The following is a 26,433-nucleotide window of genomic DNA, read 5'->3' as shown; positions in this document are numbered from 1 at the left end:
TAGAAGTGATGGAGTTTCTCTAAGAGTCATCAAAGACTCAATAGGCAGAATGGCTTCCTTCTAAATCATAACCATATATGCAAAATGTGGGTAAGTGGAGTTAAGGCTGCAATCAAATCAACCATAATCTTACCAGATGCATGATGTCTTGATGGGCTGAATGGCCATCTCTGATTTACAAACTTGCATATTTGGTGCCAGACAACCATAATCCATGTTGAAAAATAATCTTTGTTCTGGAAATTCAATCTGTGATTGTAAGACAAATCAGTGCAAAAGAAATGTAACATTTTTGAAATTCCTTTCCTATTTTTAAAGGGATTAAAATTCTTACTGTGTGTCACTCCAGCAACCTTTTACAAAATTCTTAAAGATCGTGAACTTCAAGCACTAAGTTTACAAAGCAGCCTTTTTGGGTTTCCATGTCACATTACTTCCAGTGCAAACTATTAATGTATTACAGCAGCTCATGGATGCTGGCAGTTAGCTGAGATCTGGGATGTCAGCTGTTGAGGGGTGCATGCACCATGTAAGCAGCACTCAGCTGTTAGCTAGTGCTGCTACTTCAAGGACGAATGAAGAGAGGCAGGATGTTCCTTCGGTTCAGAAGGACTTGACCAGGATGATTAGTACTGGACACCTGCGATTTGAGAAAAATCAAACATCTGTGGCCAATATTATGTATATGAAAAGGTATATCTCATATCTCACTGCTGCATTAAGACATAAGGTACATTGTGGAATATCTTTAAGCATAGCCAGCCTTTGCACTATGTTCCTACACATAGTTATACTGAATTCTGAATCCTTTTATATAAATTCTAATAGGAGAGTCCCATAATCAGTCTATTTTGTCATTGAGCCTGGAACATTCATTTTTCACCATAAAATCTCAGTATAAATAGTTTGAGTCAAAACACCATGCTGGAGAAACTCAGGGCAAACAGTGTCCTTTATATAGCAAATATAAAAGTACAGAACTGACATTTAGGGCTTGAGCCCTTCACCAAGGTATGGAACAACGATGGCAGGTGTCTGAACAAAAAGGTAAGGGGGAGGGGAGGAGCATGGTCCCAAAGGCAGAAGATAATAAGCAGAGAAGGGAGGGAAGACACAGCAGCAAGTGGGAGGAGGAGGGGGGATGGTGAAGTCAATAGAGAGGGAAGGGGGTAGAGAGCTGAGGGAAAGAAGATCCTCAGGAAAAGGAGAACAAGTTAGCAGAAACTGGAGAAGTTGATGTTAATGCCATCTGGCTGGAGAGGGCCCAGATGAAAAATCAGATGTTGTCCCTTCAATTTACAGGTGGTTTTGGTGGGATAGTACATGAGGCCATGGACAGACATGTGAGTATGGGAGTGGGATGCAGAACTAAATGGTTGATCACAGGGAGGTCCCTGTCACTGATGTGGACAGAGCTAAGGTGCTCAGTGAAGCGATCTCCCATTCTGTGCCCAGTCTCTCTGTTGTAGAGAAGGCCACAAAGGGAGCACTGCACAAACACAAGTGAAGTATTGCTTCACTTGAAAAGCCTGTTTAGAGCCCCAGACTGTGGTAAGGGAGGAGGTATGGGCACAAGTGTGGCACCTTCTGTGGCCACCGGGGAACGTGCCATTGGTAGGGTGGGATGAGTGCAGGAGGGAGTCATGGGGAGTGAGTGGTCCCTACAGAAGGCAGAGAAGGAGGAGAGGGGAATATGTCTCTAGTAGTAGGATCCCATTGTAAATGCCAGAAATTCCAGAGGATAATGTTTTGGATGTGGTAGATAAGGACAAGGGGAATTCTGTGTTTTTTTGCATCTAGGGACAGAGGGGGCTAAGGCAGATGAACGGGAAATGGAGGAGATGTGGATGAGGGCTGAATTGATGGCAGTGGAGGGGAAGCCCCATTTGTGGAAGAAGGCAGACATTTCAGAAGATCTGGATTGGAAGACCTCATCTTGGGAACAAATACAGTAGAGATGAAGAAATTGCAAGAAGGGAATAGAATACTTGAAGGGAACAGGGTGTGAGGAAGTGTAGCTGAGGCAGCTGGTGGGTTTGTAATATATGTCGGTGGAAAGCTTGTCTTCTGAGATGGAGACAGAAAGATCCAGGAAGGGGAAGATGTTGTCAGAGATAGATGAGGTGAGTTTGAGATTGGGGTGGAAGTTGGCAGCGAAGTGAATAAAGTTGACGAGCTCATCATGCATGCTCATAGTCATCAATATAGAGGAGGAAGAACTGAGGTGCCTTGCAGCATGAATTGCTTCACAAAGCCCACAAACAGCAGGCATAGCTGGGACCCATGTGGGTACTCCTTTGATTTGAAGGAAGAGGGATGAGTCAAAGGAAAAGTTGCTTAGAGTGAGGACAAGTTCTGCCAGGCACAGGAGGATGGTGGTAGAGAATAACTGGTCGAGTCTCTTGTCTAGAAAGAAGCAAAGTGCTTTGAGAGCTTCTGTATGGACATATAAAAGGATTGGACATCCATAGTAAAAATGAGGTGGTCCAATTCAGGGAATCTGAAGAGATGACAGTGAGGTATTAAAGTGAGGTATTGCGGATGTGAGTGGTGAGGGATTGGACCAGGGAGAAAAGATAGTCAAGGTAAAATTAAACTAGTTTGTCGGGGCAAGAGCAAGCTGAAACAATGGGTCTACTGGAATGGTTGGGTTTATGCATCTTCGGTAAAAGGATGGGAGACAATCAGGTTGGAGGCCATGGAAGGGAAGTGACCAGAGATGATGAGGTCTGAAATGGTATTGGAAACAGAGGCTTGATGAGTTGTGGTGGGGTCCTGTGGAAGGGTTAAGTAGAAGGAAGTGTCTCAGAGCTGTCACCTGGATTCAGCAATGTGGAGGTCAGTGCGCCAGTCCACAGCAGGACTACCCTTGTCTGCAGGTTTGATGGTGAGGTTGGGATTGTTGAGGAGAGAGTGGAGGCAGAGTGTTTGGAGGAAGTAAGATTAGAATAAGAGAGGGGTGTTGTGAAGTTGAGACAGTTGATGTCTCGGCAGCAATTGGAAATAAAAAGGTCCAGAACAGACAGCTGGCCAGGACGGGGTGTCCAAGAGGAGGAAGAAGGCTTAAAGTGGGAGAAGGGGTCTTGGGTGGGGGGGGGCATGGGGAATGGTGGAGAGTCATGATCATGGAAATAGGCCTGGGGATGGAGATGACGGAAGAAGAGTTCAGTATTGTAGTATGCGCGTAAGTCATTAAGGTATGGACTGAAGGGGACAAAGGTGAGGCCTCTACTGAGGACTGAGCACTCCATCTCAGAGAGGGAAAGGTCAAAGGGGATGGTAAAGACCAAGCAGTGGTCAGTGGGAATCAGTGTGGTGGAGGGTGTTAGGAGGGGATGGAAGGTTAGAGAGGTCAAAGGGTAGTGAAGGAAGGTAGGGGAGGTTAAATGGGGGAGGTGGAGTGTTGGGGATGTCAGAGAGGGAAAGTGGCTGGAGGGAGAGGTCAGAAGGAGCTGTTTGGGGTGTTGGAGGTCTGGGGAGGATGGAGGTGAGGGAGGTCAGAGAGTAGGTGTCATCAGAGGGGAAGGTGGAGTGTGGGGGCACTGGAGAGAAGAGGGAGATGAGAAGGCAAGAAGGTTAGGGGATTGGGAAAAAGGAAGATGGGATAGAATAGAGAGGTGTACTGGGATAGGGAAGAGTAAGGAGTGGAGTCTGTGGGATCCAGCAGTGAGATTGGGACCATGGTAGGCATCTACGTCATTGGGAACCACGTGGTGAGAGTCAGTGTAGGAAGCTCAGGCCCAGGGGTGGCAGGGGCCTGGGTTCAAGAGGACAGCCACGTTGTCGGGAGTTCCAGTAAGCAGGCGGCTGTGGTCAGGGTTGGAGTCAGTGGCTGAGGTGTCGGGAGCTCCAGTAAATGGGTGGCTGGGGCCCAGGCTGGAGTTGGCAACCGAAGCTGTGGGAGGTCCAATGGGCATGTGGCTGGGGCACCAACTGGAGTCAATGGCGGAGGTGTAGGGAGCTCTTGGGGCCGAGCTGGTGGCTGGGTTGAGGGTTGCAAAGAATCTAGGGAGTTGAGCTTATGATCCTTGATCGAGAAAGAAATGTCTGTCAAAATGGGCCAGGTGTTTAAACATGTGGATCAGGTGGCGGATGAAGAACAGGAGGGAATTTGCTGCAGGCCATGGCCAGCGAGGACTGGGGCTGTGAGCTGTGGTAGTGTGAGGGTGAGTTGCTGCTGATATCTCCGCATAAAGGCGAGGGCGGTGTACAGGGATCATTGGGAGAAATGGAGGGAGCCACAGTTAATGCTGTGTAAGTACCTGAGATCCTTGCAGGCACCAAACTGGGAGGCTTGGAATTGGAGCTGGAAACCATGAGGCACAAGGTGGCAGTGGAGGAAAGTAGCGAGAACTGCAACGTGGCTGTGGAATCGAGTCTGGATGAGTACATGGTCGTATTGCTTGAAAGCAGCAGGGGTTACAGATGGGGAGCAGTGAGAGAGAATACCACAGAACTCCCTTCAGAAGTTTAAGAGTGCTGCCTTGCAAATAAACCAAAGAAAGATCTGCTAAGAAATTGGATTTTTCTTTTAATTTCTTTAAAAATTGGTATAATTTTAGTGCATAACTTTAGTTTCATTACATCATGAAACTGTCTAGAAATAACATATAATTTAAGAAATAACATCACAGTATTCGAACAAATTTGGGAACCGTACATGGAACACAACAGAGAAGTCCTACTGCGGACCTCCACCGCCTAAAATGACAGAAGGAGAAGAAGAAGAAAAGAACTGACCCAATATGTAAAAGTAGAAGACACAAATTTCTTTATTTTCATTGTGTGATGACATTGTTTAATGGGTTTAATGTTGAACGTTGAGTGGGTGGGGAGAGGGGGTGAAGGAGGGAGGGAAGGGAGGGGGAAAAAGGGAGAAAATGACTGTGTATATTCAAGAGGGAAATGTTTGTGTATATTTTGGTGAGTATGGTTTATAGTGTGAAAAATTAAAAAAAAGAAAAAAAAAGAAAGGTGCGATGGGACTTGAGCTGTTCCGAAGAAGACATCTCCCAATATGATATAGCCATCAACACTGCTATGCCCAGAAAGGCATCAGACCTAACAGCTCATTCTCTATGGAAGTCAGACCCCAATGGCAACACATAATAGTGACTGAGATCAAGAAAAGAAGGTCTGTCAACATGAGTCTTGATACAGGCAGAAAGAGTGCACGTGTGTGCATGTGTTTGTGTGTATGAGAGAGAGAGAGAGAGAGAGAGAGAGAGAGAGAGAGAGTCCCACAGGAGACCACCAGAAGACCAAGGTGTTATATACAGTGGAAACTTGGGACTATTTTATGCTGGAGCATGAACACTGCAAGACTGTAAGAGCCACATCACACTGAGTGGTGAGCATGCTCAGTCTGACAGTGTATTCATACATGACCGGCAGCCTGAGATGTGAGTAAAAGATGGGCTGTAAACTTACAAGCTTCTCTGAGTGTTTATTAAGACCTCCAATGGTACAACTGAGGACATAACACAAGGGAAGATGTAGCTTCAGTAGAGTAAGGGTGAGTGTATTTAAACCAGGTCCACAGGTATCAGTATAAGTGAAGACCTTCAGTGCCACCAATACACAATCAATGCAAGTTAACACATTTAGTGCTACCAATACCAATACACAATCAGTATAAGTGAACACAATCAAAGCCACCAATATAAGAGGTCTCGGGGCTACAAGACTAGCACCACCAGGTTCAGGAACAGTTGCTCCTCCTCCACCATCAGACTCCTCAATGACAAACTCAATCAGGGACATTTAAAAACTCTTACTTTTGCACTTATTGTTCGTCATTTTTTCCTCTCTGTAATGCAGTCAGTTGTTTACATTTCTTTATTTGTTTACATGTGCACATTGTGTACAGTTTTTTTTGCATAACCAGTAAGTGGTAATTCTGTCTCACCCACAGGAACATGGACAATAAATCTGAAATCTGAATATATAATCAGGGATCAAGTTCAAGAGCCGTGACATAATGTTACAGCTATATAGACCTTCGTTAGATTCCACTTGGAATATTGTGTTCAGCTCACTACACGAAAGATATGGATGTTATGGAGAGGGTGCAGAGGAGATGTACAAGGATGTTGCCTGGATTGGACAGCATGCATCATGAGAATAGCTTGAGCGAACTTGGCCATTTGTCCTTGGAGCGACAGAGGATGAAGGGTGAACTAATAGAGGTGTATAAGATGATAAGAGGCATTGATTGTATGGAAGGCCAGATGCTTTTTTCCCCAGGGCTGAAATGGCTCACATGAGGAGGCATGGTGCACTTTGGAGTAAGTACAGTAAGAGGCATTTTTTCACACAGAATGGTGGTGCAAGAAATGTGATGCTGGCAATGGTGGTGGAGGTAGGTATAAGGGTCTATTAGATAGGTACATGGATCTGAAAAAACTGGAGGGTTATGCAATAGGAAAATTCTAGTCAGTTGTTAGACTATGTTATTAGCAAGGCACAACACTGTGGGCAGAAGGGCCTGTACTATGATGTAGAAACTAAATCAGCATTTTGTAAATACAATATGTTTGATCAAAACAACTTCAGAAACACAAGACAACTGTTCCTGAAACAGTGGGCTTTACTTGTCCACCAACATTTTCACAGGAAGTTGTCCAATAACATCCTTAGTACATTTTAACAAATTAGAATTATTAAAGTGTGTTAATGTGTCCCTGGATCAATGAATATTCACGTGTGGAATTTTAGTGGATTGTTGGAATTTAAAAAAATATATAAATATTAAATTAAATTTTGTTTTTTCATTTTGACTCTTTTTCTTGGCATAATTCAATTATTATTTTCCTCCAAATTTCCCTTATGTGTCTGAACTAACATTTTTTTAAAATCAACTACTGTTTACCAAAAAGATCCTGTCGGTTAGTGATTTACCGAGCTGAACTGAAGAACTTTCATTGGGTCACCTGAAGGGTACGGAATGAGTCTAAATAACCAGATTCACCATGAGATGTCCTGTCTCAGCAAATTCTGGCTCATGATCCCAGTACTTCAGCCACTGCAATGAACGTCAATATTAGAATCTCAATGAAGGAAGTCGAGTCAAGTCCCATATAGTTATTTTTCTGATCGGTATAGTATCTTTTCACTGCATATTATTGGATCAGGCTCCCCATCCCTCAATGCTTTTGCTCCCTGCAGACTTCTCCAGAGGGCAACAGCTAATGCTGCAATTTTCTAGGCAACAATTCTCTGGTTCAAGGGTTTTAGGTTGTGAATGTCAGCTGATTATTCATGTGTAATTGAGATAATCTTGTCCTCCCTCTGACAATGACAAATCCAACCTCCAGCAGGAATTATTAGCCAGAAACTAGGGCTGACAAGTTGGCCTGCTATACTTTCCTGAGTGTGTGAACATTCCCATCTCTCATTAATTAACAGCAAGTTGTAGTCAACGATCTAGGATATTGGTCATCAGTAGAGCCTGGATTGATGATGCATTAATGATGCTGTTCTCTTGCTCCTGCCCCTTCATATCTGCCCACGTCTATGATCATATTCAGTCTGTCTCCCTTTAAAGTCAGCACAGTTTTCTTTTGGGGATGCATGTTGAATATCCTTGTTACCTAATTTCCCAGAGCTCCTCAGATGGAACTTAGAGATTAAAGGGTAAAGGGGCAACAAATATTTATTCTCCATGCCTCCTTTATTCTGCACTGCTAGTATCACCCCCTATCCCACAATGCCAGAGACTTGGGTTCAATCCTGACCTCTACTGCTGTGTGTGTGTGGTATTTTCATGAATTCCTTGTGGATTTACCTGGTTGTTCCATTTGCCTTTCATCCCAACAACATGGAGGTTAATTGGCCACTATAAATTGCCCATGGAATACAGGTGAAAGTAGTTGAATCTGGGGATAGATGGGCAGAATGGAATGGAGTTCACACATGGTAAGTGTAAATGGGTGCTTGTGTTCATCAGGGACTCAGTCGGCTGAAAGACCTGTTTCCAACCTGCATTATTTTGCAACAACTTCACAGAAAAGGAGATGAATCAATACATTCCATGAGCATTTGAACATCTTTGCATTTTGCTCAGTAACCTTTGCCCAATTTCTCACCAGATAGTTATGTGACCTTGTTTCATCCAAGTTCACTGACACCAAGGAAACACTTTATTTTTGTTGTAAGGTCAAGCTACTGATTATTCAGAGACAAGCTGATATTCTCAGTCCATGTTCAGAACTCAAATAGTTTAGCATATTTACACATGGCATTATTCATAATGCAAAGCTTACTAAGGATATGGGAAACCTGGGTCTCTTAGGTACTTTCAGAGAGACAAAGAAAACTAACCTATGTTGCTAATCTACATTGGCTTCCACAAAATTCCTCAATTTCAGAACACATAATCAGAATCAGAATTTATTGCCATGAACAAGTCATGGTGCTTTGTGACAGCATCATGGTGCAAACATTCATATTATAACCATCTTACAACATTACTATAAAAAAATAAGTAAATATAGTGCAGGAAATGTAAGGCAGTTATGTTGATTATTCACAAATCTGATGGCAGTGGGGAAGAAGCTGTCCTTTTGCCGTTGAGTGCTCATTTTTAGGCTCCTGTACCTTTTCCCTGATAGCAGCAGAGTGAAGAGGACATGGCCTGCATGTTGGTGCGGGGTGGGGGGGATCTTTGAGGATAGTGACTGCTTTTTAAAGACAATGCCTCATGTACACGTCCTCGGTGGAGTGAAGTCTGGTGCCTGTGATGACACAGGCCGAGTTAACAACCCTCTGGAGTTTATTCTTGTCCTGAAAGTTGGTGCCTCCATACCAGGCAGTGAGGCGACCAGCCAGAATGTTCTCCACAGTACACCTGTATGCTCTCCTTGGTACACCAGAATGCTCTCAACTTTCAAAAAATACGTGTCTTCTCCCCTCCCTACCTCTTAAAACTCCTTCAAATCTTGAAAATATCTTTGATTCTGGCCTCCTTTGTGTCTCCACTTTTCCCTGAATTTAATTACTCCACCCGGATGCTCTTGGCTACAGCTGCCAAGTTCCTCAATACTGGAAATGAATCCCTGTGCTTTTTCTCACCCTCTCCTGTCTGTCTCCTTCTTCCATGTTTAAACTCTTTGACAAGATTTTTCTCACCTGTCCAATCATCTTGTGAGAAAAAGAAATACAAATGCAGATGCTGGAATCTGAAACAAAACTGGGAAAGTTGGAAGAAGTCAGCCAATCAGGCAGCATCTTTGGAAAGAAATGGCAGTCAATTTTCAGGTCAAGGACCTTTCTCAGAATGGAGGAGTGGGCGAGGTGTTGAGCACAGAGGCTAATGTTTTCTAAACATTGCTGAGAGAAGGAGTGAAGTGTAAGATGAAAGATCAAGTGGATATAGGTGCATGAGAACTAAGCATCAGCAAGGTGTCCTAAGAAACAGGGTGAGAAAGGGACATGGAAACAATGGGAACCAATGAGAGACCAGCTGAGGCATCAATATTAATTCCAAATGGTTGTAAAATACCTATAGATAAGTTGCTGCTCCTCTCGTTTACATTGGGCCTCACTGTGGCAGAGGAGGAAACCACTGATCGCAGGGCAGAGAGGGAATGGGATTGACAATTATGGCGACTTGCTTCTGCAGGTTCAGGTTTATTCCTGTGGACTCAGTGCAGGGGTCTGCAAAGCCTTGACCCAATCAGCTTTTGGTTTCTCCAATGCGGAGGAGATTGCGATGTGAGCACCTAATGCAGACCACTAGATTGGACGAAGTGCCAGTGAATTGCTGCTTCACATGGATCAATGATGAGTCAAGCTGCAGAGGGAGGTTGGGCAGCTCATAAAATGGTGCGAGAACAACAACCTGAGTTCATCATGGACAAAACAAAGGAGATGACTGTGACTTCAGGAGGATGAAGTTCGACCAGTCTTCATTAAATATCAATGGCTCCTTCCCAGAGAGAGCTAAGAGCACAAAGTTCCTTGGTGTGCAGATAAAGGACAACCTATCCTGGACTCACAACACCTCCTCATTAGTCAGGAAGGTGCAACAGCATCTACACTTCCTAAGGAGGTTGAGGAGGACAAGGCTATCGGCCCACATCTTGACAGTATATTTACAGGAGGACAATTGAGAGTGTCATATCCGCCTGCATCATTGTGTGGTACGGTAGCTGCAGAGCATCAGACTGGAAGTTAATAAAGAAGATCATCAAAACAGCTGAGAAGATCACTGGGGCCATCCTTTCTTTCATTGATGACATTGCTTAAATAGGCTCAAAGATTTGTTAAAGACTGTTTCCATCTAGCATTGAATACCTTTGGCCCATCATGAAGGAGGTACAGATGTATCAGGCTGGGAAATCGATGAACCTGTAACTGAGTAAATCATCCCAAAATATATATATAGTATATATATATCGATATCTATATATATATATATATATTTAGACATACAGCAAAGTAATAGGCCATTTTGGACTAAGAGTCCCTGGTGTCCAGTTTACACCCAATTAACCTGCATCCCCGGTGCTTTTTGAAGGGTGGGAGGAAACCGGCACCCCCAAAGAAAATCCATGCAGACACGAGGAGAACATAAAAAGTCCTTACAGACAGCATGGGATTCGAACCCTGGTCCTGATCGCTAGCACTGTAAAGGCATTGCACTAACCAGACTTATTTTAAATTATATCTTTATTATGATTGTGTGTGTATGTATGAGAGTGTGTGTGTGTGTGTGTGTGTGTGTGTGTGTGTGTGTGTGTGTGTGTGTGTGTGTGTGTGTGTGTGTGTGTGTGTGTCTGCGTGTATGCATGCACATGTGCAAATATGTGTATGTAAGGACACCATGGTACAAAGATTCACGGTTTCATCCAGTTGTAAATGTACAGTCAGATGACAATAAACTTGAACTTGAGCATGATAATTGTTTCAGGTCCTTGATGGTGACAAAGGAAGGAAGAATGGATAGGTGTTGCACTGGTCTGGCCACATGGGAAGGACTCATGGGTCGGAGAGTGGTGGGTGAGGATGAAAGTGTGGATCAGGTAGTCATGCAGTAATCAGTCTCTGAGAAATGCAGGAAGTGGAGACGGGAGGAAAATATGACTGGAGGAGAATCCCATTGGAGCTGGAGGAATCTGGGAACTCTAATGTGTTGAGTACAAAGGTTGATGGGATGGATGGTGAGTATCAAGGGAACTCTCTCCTTGTTCTGTCCCAGCAGAGAGGGCTGAGAGCAGACACAGGAAGTCAGGAAAATGTAGTTGAGAGCTTATGTGACCTTTTGTTCAAATTTTGTAACAGTAATTAGATGACCTGGTGATGACATCAAAGTTTAAATATAACTTGCTGTTCACAGAGTAAAATGTATTTTAACATATGTACCTGTATGAACAAAAAGAAATCTTAATGCAATTGTCACCTCATTGGAGAGTGTTTGGACAGACTACATGATGGACACGCAAAATCAATCCCAAATGTTATAGGCATGTCCAATCATCAGTTGCTTCTGTGCATCTGATATCTCTATTCTACAGTGGCCAACTCTAGGAAATTTCATCCTTTGACTGTACTGCATGTTGAAATTGATTCCTCGTTAGCCCAAAATGCTGTTCAGTGAGACAGAGGTCTACGAATCATAATTTTATAATTAGAGCATATTATGCAATGAATAATGTTTTCAAAATTAGATTGGGTTAATGTTACTTTCCTTCTTAATGCAAGTTGATTTTTTTGGGTGTATTCACACATATGTCCATGGTTAATTTTCTTATATAAAACATCAGAAATAAATTAGAAAATGACACATAGAACAAAAGCTCATTGAATAGATTTAAAATTGCCTCACCTTATAGAGGATGAGTCTCCTGCAGTGCAGCGCCTTTGCACACAATTTATTTTATCTTAAATCTGTACTTCAGTTGGCTTCTAGCTGTTTTCAGTAACTCCAGAGACTTTTTGATGCTTTTATAAAACTTAACTCATGACATAACATAGTTAATTTGGAAGTGTAATTCTGCTTTTGTAACATGTCTGCTCAATCTGTTTCTTCCTTTGCTCCAAAGTTGACCCATTCAAAGCTGAAACCCTTTTCACATTTGGCATTTGACACTGGGATTAAAAGTGTGAAAGACACGAGACGATGTATTCGGCTGTTTTCACTTTCTGGTAATTATTTGAAAACTTCCACTTACCTTTAGTCCATCTTTCTCTTTTTTGGAATGATTGCTATAAAACCTTGCGATCATCATTCAGCATGTCAGAACCAGAATGCAGAGCTTTTCACCGAACTGCTCAAGATCATACTATCACTTCATTGTCCGCTGAGGAGTCTGAATATTTTTTGAAAACACATCTCAAAATCATACTGCTTCTCAAATTATGCAATGATTTTTAATAAAGCCTTATTCCTTAAATTCCCGTATGTTCATTCGAGACATGACAATAGGGCCAATCAAAGACTTAGACAGGCACATGGATGTAAGAAAAATCGAGGGTTATTGGTGTGAGGTCAGGAAAAAATAGATTGTTATGGAGATGGGCTGAAAGGCCTGCGCTGTGCTGTTTTATGGCACAAAATAGCCCAAATTGATCTTTTTCAGAGCTGATCTTCTCCCCTTCTCTTTGATTTAATGCAAAGACTGCATATTATTGGGTGGTTTTTCATGCTGGCTTTATTGAATGCTTAATAGAATACTCCAATTAGGTTGTGCAGAAAGTAAACATTACAATAAAAAAAATCTTCTGTTCCTCCTCATTTAATGTTTTCCAGATAATCTCACATTCTTTGACCTTCTTTGATATGAAAGATGCCTTTAATACAAGTCAGCATTACAGGACTTGTTCTGTCTCAGGTAGGAGGGTCAACTACCTCTGCTGCAAGCTGCAGGAGGTCCTTTCACACAATTTCTATAGATTTGAGGAATGAACAGAGAGATTCTCCTGTTCTCACTACATACTAACAGTATGTGATTTTTCATTGCTTTTATGCCCAACCCCAACCCACCAATTTTCCCCTGCAACCGCTGCAACCGTGTCTGCCTGTCCCGCATCGGGCTTGTCAGCCACAAACGAGCCTGCAGCTGACGTGGACATTTACCCCCTCCATAAATCTTCGTCCGCGAAGCCAAGCCAAAGAAGAAAGAAAGAATATGCTATTTTTATCATAGGTAGTCTTCAACCTGAATTCATTCTCCATTCATCTATTTTTACTTCTAAACGGTTCTGGGTTTCCCAAAATTAGTAGAGACATGAGCAGCTTTGCAAGACCTCATGCAGTTTATACTATGACATAGAACACTGAACATTACAGCACAGTACAGACCCTTCAACCCATGATGTTGTGCCGACTCATACCATATTTGAAATGTCTGCAACAATTGTCTTATGTACTTTGTTGCTATCATTGTAAAGTTCTATTTAATTCCCTCTGCCTTGGAAAAATAATTAACTGCTACAAGGAAGAAAATCCCCATTTCTCCGATCATTGGTATCAAACCCTGAATAAACTCCCTGCTATTTCTTGATCATCAAGTGAATGTTCTTGCAGTTTGAATGTCACAACATTTTCGGCAGTGCTAATTGTTTTTGTGCTTGTACAAGAACATTTTTCTTGGTATTTCTGGATCTGATAGACGGCTGGAAGTATTGTTCACTGTGTCTTTTCTTGTAGGAAAAAAGGATGCGATCTGAGGTGTTGCTTCCTCATTATTCACACATTCCTTGTGCTTTGAATATTCCTCTCCTTTTAAAAAAAATCTTTGATGACACCCATGCTTTCTGCAGTAAATCCACTGTGCAAAGTTGGAGCAGGATTTTCACAGTTGTTACATAACTATACACGATCAGTAGGTAGAGCAAGCAGATAGCAAGGTATTGGCTTTCATTACAAAAATATTTGTGCACCAATGTGTGGGTCCAATTATTTATGTCCCCAGTAAGACCACCCTAAGTCTGGTCCCCTAAATATGAAGTATATACTCACAACAGAAGGATTTCAACTAAAATTCACCAGTGCTGAAATGGCGAGTTTGACACGTTCGGATAGATTCTACTGACGAATCATAATCTTTTGATCTTAAAAAAAAATGAAATGTAATCTCAGTGAAACGTACACAATTCTCAAAGGCATGACAAGGTTGACGTGGGAATGATGTCTTCCTTGGCAAGGTTGTCCAGAAAAAGAGGTTACATCTTAAGATGGGCTGTCAGCTATTGAGGGCAGAGATCTGGAAGACACCTGCCAAGATGTCTTGGGGGCTGAGTTGCTCCATATATTCAAGGTAGCGATTGATCAATAGTTTGATATAAAGAGAATTAGTGGTTGTGGTATTAATGCATGAATGGCCTACTGCTGCTTTTGCTTCTTATGCTTAGTTCCAGTAGATTTCTAGAACTGTGCCCACAGGTCATACAACAATGTTGTCAATAAAGGCCTCGATTTGGATGAAGCACAAAAAAGATTTGTTATGATAGCCTTAGCTGTAGCAAAAAAATGTATTATGTCAACCTGGAAATCAGAAGATAGCCTGAGAATACAGCAATGGTACATAGAAATGAATAAATGTATTCCATTGGAAAAAATAACATATAATTTATGAAATAACATCACAGTATTCGAACAAATTTGGGAACCGTACATGGAACACAACAGAGAGGGCCTACCGCGCACCTCCACCATCTAAAATGACAGAATGAGAAGAAGACGAAATGAACTGACCCAGTGTGTAAAAGTAGATGACACAAATTTCTTGTTTATTTTCTTTGTGTGATGACACTGTTTAATGGGTTTAATGTATCATATATGTTGAACGTTTAGTGGGTGGGGGGGGGTGGGAAGAAGGGAGGAAAGGGAGGGGGGAAAAAAGGGGAGAAAATGACACTGTGTATATTCAAGGGGCAAATGTTTATGTGTATTTTGGTCAATATGGTTCACAGTGTGAAAAATAAAAATAAAAATTTTAAAAACGAAGCAATGAAGAACATAGATATAGAGGAGAATCTCAACTGCGCAGACAAAGTCCATGCAAAGTAAAAGGCAGTCGATATTTTGGGCCTGAGCCCTTCTTCAGGAGTGCTGAACATCAGGTGGACACCTGAATAAAAAGATGGATGGGCAGTTAGGGGAAGGGGAAGAGGGAGGAACACCGGCTAACAAGAAAGAGCTAATAAGTGCATACATGTGGGAGGGGAGAACATAACCATGGGATTTTCTCTAATGAACCAATTGTATGTGCATTTCAAGATGGGCCTGCTTTCTTTGGACCCTGTTTTGTTACTTCTGTTAATGATCTAATTTTAACACTATAACCATTTTTTGATTGTCTTTCAGAAACTCAAGGTGCCTGTGTCTGTCTGCTCTATGACCATGAAAACTCCCATCAATTTAGGAAGGCCACTTTATTTAAATTCAGACGCACAGCATGGTAACTGGCCCTTCTGGCCCATGAGCCAATGCTGCCCCAAATACACCAATTAACCTACAACCCGTATATTTTTGGAGACTGGGTGGAAACTGGAATACCAGGAGGAAACCCATGCAGTCACAGGGAGAATGTACAAACTCCATACAGAGCTGGACTTGAATCCAGGTCTCTGGTGCGTTAATAGCATTGTGTTACCTGCTATGCTAATCATGCTGCCCACTAGAAGCAGAAATTCTTTTCAAGATCAGCTCTTTCAAGAAATCCCAACATGGTGGCAAATCACTGGAAAGAAAAATCCAACTAGATTGAATTTCCATTTCTAATGCACATCACTCCTTTGATGGCGTATTTGTTAGACAATTGGTCTCTCATTGCCGCAGAAGAAACCTGGAAGGATTGCCTGAACAGGGTAACTTAGCAAGTGTTTTCATGCAAGTTTGAATTCCCAGCTATTGCATTTCATGGCCCATCGCTGGAGTTGCTGAACAATTCCACAGAATGTCAGGAGATGGCAATGTTGTAACAGGACAACAGAATGAGCTGTGGCAGAACACGTGCAGTTGCTGAACACATGTTATTCAGTCTATGAAAAATACAAGGAGAGAGCCAGGATTTTTTTTTTATCAGCTCCAACCTGGTCATTGGATAAACTTGAGCAGAAAATCTGGCAGGTTGTAAACCCATTCAATTTGTTGTAAGCTCTGAACATATTTATTGTTGGTCAGACCTCAATGGTCAAACATCTCTGCCTTAAGCAGATGGAAGCTTCACTGATCATTAGAATGAAGGCTGGGTCGCACTGATGAGATGTTTCAGCAGGGGCTGTTCCCTGTTTTTCATGTTCATGTATTCTAAGGGAAAGGTTAAGGGGAACTCACATCAGCATTGTCATATTGAATAGTGGAGCACTCTCAATGGGCATAGGAGCCAATTCCTACTTAGCTCAACCTTCAGCCTGCTGCATGCATGCAGGCCTGCTTGAGACTTCCTTGTTGGTGCCACTCATTCACATGGTATGCCTGGAATCACTGTACAGTGGTCTTCTGCTGTAGTTGATGGCTTACAGCTACCCTATATGCAGCTATTGAAGGCCCTAAGACAGGCACATGGATGTAAGAAAAATAGAGGGTTATGGGTGTGAGGTCAGGGAAATACAGGTTATTGTGGAGTCGGTTTATCTCGGTCAGCACAAAATTGTGGGATGAAGGCCCTGTACTGTGCTGTAATGTTCTATGTACTCTTGGATGGCCAGTGTTGGGTTGAGAGATTTGCCTTGAAACTGAGAAGGACTTGCATTATACAGCACTCTCTGCTGCCTTGGGCTACGGCAAGCTGCTTTACATTCAATGAGCTACTCTTCAAATCCAGTTGGTGTTATGAAGAATGCCTTGTATTCTGCTTGGGTAGCAGAATGTCAAGAACACCCACACCCCCCCCATGTCCCTTTTCCACTTTCACCAGTCTTCCCATGTTCTCTCTCCTATCCCCCACAATGTTAACTGGATTTTTCACCCACCCACACCTGGTTCTATCCTGGTGACATTGGTTACAGGATTCCTTGGATCAACCTTTGCTTTGCCCTTGAAATAGTGCCACGTAAGAGGACAGATGCAGTCTTTGTATCACGTCTAACTTCAGAAGCTGCACCACAGACTCCATGCATAGGCCTCAAGATCTCTTTGTAATGTCAGCACAAAGTCTTGCAATGAGGTCTCTGGAGTGGCACTGGAATCTGCCACCCTCTGAACCAGAGGTGCAAAGGCTACCAATGAGAAATGGTTGGGCAACAGCACATCAAGTGGGGCGTCACAGGTCATCTTCTGCCATTTGCATCCTGACCAGATGTGACTATCACATTCATATTCGTGAGGAGGTGGTCAAGTGGATCATCTTTTCCTGTTGATTTCCTCATCTTCCACACTGTCAGTACTGTACTGGACCTGAGTATCTCTGCTTTTGGAAGTCTGAGCCACATCATTCTTCTACTAATCCATAGCAGGTGATAGGGAATGCCAAGGGGAAACATAAACACAATAAATCTTTTGAGGATAAATGACGGCACAAGGTAAGTCCGCTTTAGAGTGGAGAACAGAGCTGCTATTCCATGAGGAAAACTGCAGGTCCCCTGACCACCAACTGCATGGGAAATGGTAAAAATGATCAACCCATATCAACTTCTCAGACAACAGGTAAATAGATTAAGAGCATTAGTGTTGACTTAATTTACCTTTTACAAAGAATGACAGGTTCCCTCCTAACCACAAGATTCTGTTATTACTCATCCTTAAATGCTTCCATTTTTGATATTTGTTCTGTGACCCTGGATCTTTTTATTTTGTTTTGCTTATTTGACTCCTGCTGCTGTGGCCTCTGGGATTTATTCATCTGTCTTCCCCCCACCCCAACCCACTTCCCTTTTTATATGGCTGAGAATGAGCATTGAAACATCCTGAAAGAGATGGAATAGGGAAATGTTGTTGGAGAGGATTAGAAGTTGGAACTCGGGGTAGTGTTTGAGAGAATAAAGAGAAGAAACTGGGATCCGAGCTTTGAGAGAAAGAGGAAAGGAATTGGGATTGCTGTCTTTAAGAATCTGAATAAAAATAACACATATTCAAATTTTTGGATTTGCTTTGCCAATGAAGCAGTTATCAGAGTGTTTGAAAATCCATCCACTGCTCGTAGGGGGTCTACTCCCACCTCTTCTCTCTTCTTTCACCCTTTTCTTCCAACTTAAATAAAGAGAAGAACTTTCAAAAACTTTAAGATTGCACAATGAATAAATTATGCACTTTGAGTCTTAAATGCTTAAAGACACCTGTCATTTCCTTTCTTATTTCAAAGTCTTTCTCATACAGACAGGCTGAGAGCTTATTTTCAACAAGAAATATTTAAAAAAATCACCAGATGAAGTGATACAGCAGAGAAAGAGATGCTATTTATTTGAAAGTTATCCAGTTGGTCCCATCATCCTTTTCATATCTCATGCCAGAGACGTCAGCACAATTATTTTGGTTAGCTGAATGAACGTCACACCACTAGAAATCAACAGTAACAGGTTGTTGCATATCCTGCAACAGTGACTGGACACCAGAACCATTGGCTGTAAAGTGCTTTGAGATTTCCTCTTTCTTTCCCTCTCTTCTCTCTTTTGTCACAACCTCCCTAATCCTTATACTTTGCCAGCATCACAGATCCACTGACAGGAAGGAAAAAAATGGAAGTTTTACTTTAAGCAAGAATGAAGGATGTCAAATCATTGTTTCTGAAAATTACAGCATTGACTACTTATCCTATTTATTTTGGAATAAACCTGGCCATAGTAAATACTGACTTCAGCTGACTTCTTTGCCTACACCAGTGGTTCTCAACCTTTTTATTTCCACTCACATACCACTTTAAGTATTTCCTACGCCATTGGTGCTTTGTGATTAGTAAGGGATTGCTTAAGGTGGTATGTGGGTGGAAATTGACTTGTTATGTGCATGGTTTCATAAATCCAAAGGAAATGGGCCAATAACAGTTTTTCTTAAGCAAAATATTTCAGTAACAATTGGGTCTAGAGCAGTGATTCTCCCTTCCCACTCACAGACCACCTTAAGCAATCCCTTACTAATCAAAGAGTAATCACAGGGATTACTTGAAGTGGTATATGAGTGGAAAGAAAAGGTTGAGAACCACAAAGCCTAGCTAGTTATTCTTATATCAGGAAACCTGTGTCTTTTCCCTATAGACCCTTCACTCCTCTGTATAGGTATTTTGTGGAAATTGCCAAAATGTTTGGCCTGGATGTCAGCCTGAAGAAAACTGAGGTCCTCCATCAGCCAGCTCCCCACCATGACTACCAGCCCCCCCACATCTCCATCGGTCACACAAAACTCAAAACGGTCAACCAGTTTACCTATCTTGGCTGCACCATTTCATCGGATGCAAGGATCGACAACGAGATAGACAACAGACTCGCCAAGGCAAATAGTGCCTTTGGAAGACTACACAAAAGAGTCTGGAAAAACAACCAACTGAAAAACCTCACAAAGATTAGCGTATACAGAGCTGTTGTCAGACCCACACTCCTGTTCGGATCCGAATCATGGTTCCTCTACCGGCATCACCTACGGCTCCTAGAACGCTTCCACCAGCGTTGTCTCCGCTCTATCCTCAACATTCATTGGAGCGACTTCATCCCTAACATCGAAGTACTCGAGATGGCAGAGGCCGACAGCATCAAATCCATGCTGGTGAAGATCCAACTGCGCTGGGCAGGTCACGTCTCCAGAATGGAGGACCATCGCCTTCCCAAGATCGTGTTATATGGTGAGCTCTCCACTGGCCACCGTGACAGAGGTGCACCAAAGAAGAGGTACAAGGACTGCCTAAAGAAATCTCTTGGTGCCTGCCACATTGACCACCGCCAGTGGGCTGATATCACCTCAAACCGTGCATCTTGGCGCCTCACAGTTCGGCAGGCAGCAACCTCCTCACTGCAGAGCCCACCTCACTGACAAAAGACAAAGGAGGAAAAACCCAACACCCAACCCCAACCAAACAATTTTCCCCTGCAACCACTGCAACTATGTCTGCCTGTCCCGCATTGGACTTGTCAGCCACAAACGAGCCTCCAGCTGACGTGGTCATTACCCCTCCATAAATCTTCGCCCGCCAAGCCAAAGAAGATAGGTATTACTTGAAACTTGAGTGCCAGTCAAAATATCTGTATGACTGAATCAATGCTTTGCAGGAAATGCAGGTTTAGAAAATACATCTCTTTCATGACACTGCCAGAAATCACATCGAAAAGTAGAGAGAATACTGACAGCCATACTTACAATATTCATGCCTCTCATCTGTGGTAGGGAAAGTATCGGAAAGAATACTTAGGGATAGGATTTATGCAGATTTGGAAAATCATGGTCAGATTAGGGAACAATCCACGTGGTTTTGTAAGAGGCAGGTCAAGTTTTACCAATTTGAGTTATTTGAAGAGATGACAAAGATAGTTGATAAGGGGAGGGTAGTGGATGTTGCATACATGGACCTTAGTAAGATGCAAGGGATACAAAATTGGCTGCCTCATAGAAAAGTGTAGTGGTGGAAGACTGTTATTTGTCAGGAAGTCTGTGACCAGTGGTGTCCACAGGGATTGGTGTTGGGAACTTTTTGCGATAAATAGAAATGAATTGGATGAGAAAGTATGTTTGCAGATGATCCAAAGATTGGTGGAGTTGTTAACTGTGCAGAATGTTATCAAAGAATTCAACAGGATATAGATCAGTTACAGATATGGGCAGAGAAATGAAAGATGGAGTTTAATCTGGACCAGTGTGAAATATTGCACATTGGGAGGTCAAATTTAATGGGAATATACAATTCATGGTAGAGCTCTTAAAATTATTGATGTGCAGAGGGATCTGGAGTCTAGATCCATTGAAAGAGACCAGACAAGTAGATAGAATGGTAAAGATACTTTTTGGCATGGTTAGCTTCATTGGGTATAAAAGTAAGGAAGTCATGTGGTAGTTATATAAAAGTTTGAACAAGCCACACTCAGAGTTCTGTGTGCAACTTTGGTCATCCAATTACAGGAAGGATGGGGAGGCTTTGGAAAGGGTAGAAGAGGTTTTCTCGAATGATGGCTGGTTTAGAGGGTTTGAGTTATGAACAAACTTGGGTTGTTTTCTCTGGAGCGTAAGAGGCTGAGAGGTGCCCTGATAGACATAAATATATCTTAAGAGGCATTGACAGGGTGGACTGTCAGAATCTCTAACTCAGGGCAAAAAAATTACACAATAGAGGGCATTCATAAGGAAGAGGAATTTTAAGGGAGATTTGTGGGGCAAATATTTTACATAAAGAATGGTGGGTACCTGGAATGCGCTGCCAGGAGTAGAGATTAAGCGGATATAATAGTAGCATTTAAGAGGCTTCTACAAATACATGAATATCAAGGAGATGGAGGGATAGCTATCAGGTGCAAACAACACTTTTTAGTTTGATTTGGACAGCATGTTCAGCTCAGGCATGTGGGCTGAAGGGCCTTTTTACTGTGCTCTTCTATGCCTTATTTTGTACAATTGCTTCATTGCCCCATTGTTGGATTTCCTTTGCCCTTCTTCACTCCTCTTCTCATTGCATTACAAATAGTAATGGTGGGGCTGTGGCATGGCGGCATCTTGTCCGAGATTCCTCGTGCCATCCCACTTCATGTCTGCTTCCCTTCCTACCTTATTGAAGTCGTTGGCGGTCAGGGAGGCAATGACAGCAGCCTTTAACTGAACCTGGACAGATCCTGGTCTTGGTCTATATGTAAAATGCAGGTGGGCCTTCATTGTTACTGGGTTGTGTTGTGACATCATCTGCCCTGTTCACCTATCCTACTATTACTTCTTGTACAAATCCTTATTGAAACCTCCTGCTTTTATATTCAGTATATCTAGTATGAAACCCAGCTAGTGGCTGTTGATATTTCTGGGTACATCAGTGATGTATTGAATGACTGTAAATGCCCAAATGAGCATTCATGACTGGGACATTTCAAACTTTGTTGCATTAATCAGGGCTTCATCCTCTCTTGGATGAAAACTGTATTAATGGCTTCAAACATCCATGATTTAACAGAAATATCCGGGATTGATAACTGTGATGACATCATGTCAGATGCTGTCACTATGGTAACACATCTCCAGTGGGATGACACTGGTGCAGTAAAATCTATAATAGAATTAAAGTATACCGTCACCTGTCCTAACCTTTTCTGCTCTTTCATTCCTTGCTTTTCTTTTTCAATAACCAGCAGTAATGCTATTTCTCCACATATGAATAGATCTTGTTCACTGACTTGGAACAAGAGCTGCTTGAAATAGTAACTTCTTGAAGTTGCTGAATAGATTAATTTCTTGTTGAAATTAAAAGCATTGGCTTTGTTGCTGGCTTTCTAATGATAAATTATTTGACATCCCAGACTAATTTCATTCGCGGAGCCTCAGCAATGTTTTGCTGGAGGAAGGGAAGATTTTTCTTTGCAGTCCAGAAATGATCTCAAAGGCAGGAGACTGACCCTGATGTGCGTGAGCTGTCCTCGGAGGCTCACTGGATTTTGAAGGATAATTTTCTCCAGATGATTAGGAATGGATTCACATTGAGCCTGACATCAGGGAAAATCATTAGCCAAGACTGTGAACCTGTGCACGAGTGCAAGGTTAAGTCACATACCACAATCTGCGAATGGCCTTGACCAGTCTAATTACTTTGTTATTGGCCATATTGCAATAAGTAAGGATGCACCTGGATGTGATATCTTAGATCACGTGTCACATTAAACCTTTGCCAAGGATGGTGTGTCCAACTGCATTATATGGGCCAAAGCTCCATAATATTCATTCCCTTTCTTTTAAATAACTTGTCTTGTTTTGCTCAATGATCTTGTGACATATTCAATTTTAATATAGCAAAAGGCGCTAAGTGCAAGGGTTAAGAATGGTTGCCAATCATATGAGGGCAGTTGAGACAGAGTTCACAGTTCCTTTACTTATTCGGGAATAAAATACGTCCAGTTTCTTTTTTTCAGTATTTTTTCTGCTTGCTCCGTAGAAATGTAAACACATCATTAGGAAATGAAACATGTTCTGCAGCATTCTCTGTCATGGATTCTGAGTTTTGTCTCACTTTGATCTTGTCACAGGATGCCGTGATAGATGATTTTTACAAAAGTCATTACATATGTTTATATCATTTTCATTATCCTGTACTGCGTTTTAAAAGGAAAGAACATTTATGTGGCATCTCAAGATATTCCCAATGAAACATTTTGAAGTGTAGTCACTGTTGTTACATTGGAGAAACTGCAACCAACAGGTACAGAGCACGTCACCAAAAAATAGCAATCTTAAACTTAAGAAGATAACCTGATTTAATTTTAAATCAGATAAGGAATAAATATTGGTCAAAAAACAAGAGGAACTCTCCAGGCTGTTCTCCACAAATGCTTAGAGAATAAAAGGCAACATGTCTAGGTGCAATCAGCAGTCAGTTTCTGGTGGGTGATCGAATGTTTTGCTCTAGGAGTTTGCCTCTGAGAAACCATGGCTTTGATTAACAGGCCAAGAACATTCAATGAGCTTTCCTTTGATTTCAGACACTGTGGAGCACAAAGGAATTCAGGTGATGTGGGGAAAAGAGATCCTGAATTGTGGGATTGGTCAGAGATGGGAATGGGGTGGTGGGGTGGGGGGGGGTGTTAGAGTTGATAAATTGGCCAAGGGATCAGTATGTTAAGAGTTGTGACCAGGATTGATAAAAGGGTTACAATCGAAAGTTATCACAGTGTCAGGATTGGCAGAAGCAAGAACAGGTTGAATAGCTGCCGGAGATTGTTGAGAGTGAGGTTTGGTAGTTGAGAAAGGTTTTCCTAATGGGGAGGGTAAGGGGAATTGGGGAATCAGTAGGGTGAATAAAGACATGGTCATTGGGTAGGTAATGGTCATTGAAATGTCAAGCCCATAGTTAGATGAGTGGTGGTTAGGAGTTTGTGAGTCAGTGCTCAAAGGGAGCAGTGACCAGGGAAAGGAAGGGCGTGAGTTACCTTTGGTAAATCTGTGAGTGGAGTGAACCAGCAAATTGGCAAGTTGAGCCTGAGATCAGATCAGATGGGTTATAACAGGGCTGAAAAGTGATGGTCCCAAGGTGTGGTGATTAATCTAAAGGGAGCGGCTTGAGGTAGACTCCCAGAATTGCTCTGGGATCAGCCCAGCTAATTCTCCCTGAAAGAAACCCAGAGAGGATTTTCAGTCATGTTAGGGATGCCACAGAGTTCCATTGTGCATCCCCAACTTGGCCATGTGCTACACATCACCCAGAAGGTAAATGGTGAACTTTGAACAATCTGCAAGGAGCTCTTGACTGTTTGTTACATTTGATTTTTAGTGCATGAAACATAATCAAATTTCAAGGCAGGTTTTGTTTATGTGCACCTGAATTAGTAGATCTGATCTGGGTTGAATGCCTCATTGGAAAGCTGGTTCTCTGACAATACAGTATTCCATTAGTATTGCAAATGTATCAACACTTTTGTGCTGTTTCTTTGGATAGGAATTAAAAATGAAGGATATCCAGATTCGGAGACCAGAGCGCTTTCAATGTGTCACAGCAGCATTATTACAGCAGCGCTGATTTATTTACTCCAATAAGTATTCTTTCTTTCAAAGTTAACCCTAATAACTGAGTCAGAACAAATGTCAGGTCACCATGTTTCCAATGTGTGTGTGTGTGTGTGTGTGTGTGTGTGTGTGTGTGTGTGTGTGTGTGTGTGTGTGTGTGTGTGTGTGTGTGTGTGTGTGTGTGTGTGCGCGCGCGTGTGTATTATGAATGTGTAGTGAAGGTGCTTGTGTGTATGATTTTATCCCCATCACTTTGCAAATGTGCTCCAGGACAGACAATGGCAATGTGACCTTTCCTGTCTACGCTGGTGTTCAGTATTATGGGACCATGTGGAATCAGCAGATGCTGTGGCTTTTTTGGTCATTCCTTACCTATGTCAGTAGGATTCATCAATCACCTTAATCACTCCGAGGGCAGCCTGTCAGCAGAGGGAAAGTAAAAAAAAAAGTTCCCATTTGATGAATTCCCTGATAATGGAAGGAGTTTGGAAAACTAGCACAGCAGGGTCCGTATGCTTCTGATTACTGTGTGCGGTTTAGTTCCAGACCATTAACCCCTTAACAGCTGACTCCCCTGGAGATTTCATTTGCTGCTAATATTTCTCATTAAAACTTTTATTCATTTTTGCTTCAAGTGCATGACAGAGATTCTAATCATTTCCCTAACATTTCCTGGATTAATGTAGAACAAATTCTTGTTGCACTACCAAATGTACTGTTTTTTAATGTTAAAAGAGGAGTTATTAAACAGTTCGTGTAGCTCGGAAGACCTTAGCCATGTGCAGAGTGGAAAGTAGAATTCTGGTTTTAATTTCATGAGTGCAAGGGAAGGCAGTACAAGAGATCAAGAGAAATCGCAAGGTCTTTCCGTAAGGAGAGTAGAAGAAACATTTGACAATCTCATGTGATGTATAAAAGAATTAATCAGTTAAAATGGGATCAGAAGGTAGCAGATAACAGGACCATGTATCAGTTAATTTTAAGACATGATAGAAGATGTTGATACTTTCCCCTGGCATAAATGAGTTGGTAACATTCTGAAAAGGAAATGACATCATATTTATTTAGCTTGAAACGAAAGGAGACCTTTCGACTACAGTTCAGCATTTAACACCATGATCCCCTCAAAACTGATGATCCAACTCCAAGAATGGGATTCAACAACACATTGAGTAATTTGATCCTCGATTTCCTCATCTCCAAAGCACAATCAGTGAAGATTGGTAAGATTTTCCTGCACAATCTCTATCAGCATGAGAGCACCACAGAGCTGCATTCGTAGCCCCCTGTTCTACTCATTGTACACCTCTCACTGCGTGGCTTGGAACGACAACAATACCATCTACAAATTCACTGATGATCCCATGGTAGTGGGTTGTATAAAAAGAGGCGACGTGTCAGTATACAGGAGGAAGATTGAAAACTTGGCTGAATGTTGCACCAACAATAAACTCACACTAAATGTCACCAAAATCAAGAAACCTGAGATGTACAATCCAGTGATCATTGTGAGAATCAGAGGTGGAGAGGGTGAGAAAATTTAAGTTCATGGGAGTCACTATCTCAGAGGATCTTTCCTGGACCCAATTCACAAATGGCACCGTGAAGAAAGCATGTCAGCACTTCTATTTCCTCAGGAGTTTGTGGAGATTTGGTATGACACCAGAGACCCTGGCAAATTTCTACAGAGGTGTGGCGGAAAGTGTGCTGATCGGCTGCATTACAGTCAGGTATGAAAAAACCAATACCCCAAGTGTAAAGCCCTGCAAAAGGTAGTGGACACAGCCCACAACATCACAGGTAAATCCCTCCCCACCATTGAAAGCATCTACAGAGAATGCTGCTGACGGAGAGCAGCAGCAATCATCAAGGATCCA

The 26,433-nt window shown here is 42.3% G+C and overlaps 2 long non-coding RNA genes across 3 annotated transcripts in view; one reads left to right on the top strand and one right to left on the bottom strand.

Moving 5' to 3' along the window:
• The window catches only part of LOC138760740 (uncharacterized), a 45,978-nt gene extending 29,923 nt beyond the window's left edge, over nt 1-16,055 (top strand). For both annotated transcript variants that reach the window (XR_011355845.1, XR_011355846.1), the window contains exon 4: nt 15,311-16,055. This is a non-coding gene — a long non-coding RNA (uncharacterized lncRNA). The remainder of the gene's footprint in view (nt 1-15,310) is intronic.
• Nucleotides 140-21,824, bottom strand: LOC138760741 (uncharacterized). Its single transcript, XR_011355847.1, has 4 exons — nt 21,626-21,824; nt 13,964-14,055; nt 12,174-12,311; nt 140-249 (listed from the first exon to the last, which is right to left on the bottom strand). It is a non-coding gene; the product is annotated as an uncharacterized lncRNA (long non-coding RNA).
• Nucleotides 21,825-26,433: the final 4,609 nt, after the last annotated feature.

Source organism: Narcine bancroftii, chromosome 4, assembly GCF_036971445.1.
Source record: "Narcine bancroftii isolate sNarBan1 chromosome 4, sNarBan1.hap1, whole genome shotgun sequence".
Classification (NCBI taxonomy): domain Eukaryota; kingdom Metazoa; phylum Chordata; class Chondrichthyes; order Torpediniformes; family Narcinidae; genus Narcine; species Narcine bancroftii.
The sequence above is the reverse complement of the archived record's forward strand: the minus strand, read 5'-3'. Positions and strand labels throughout refer to the sequence as shown.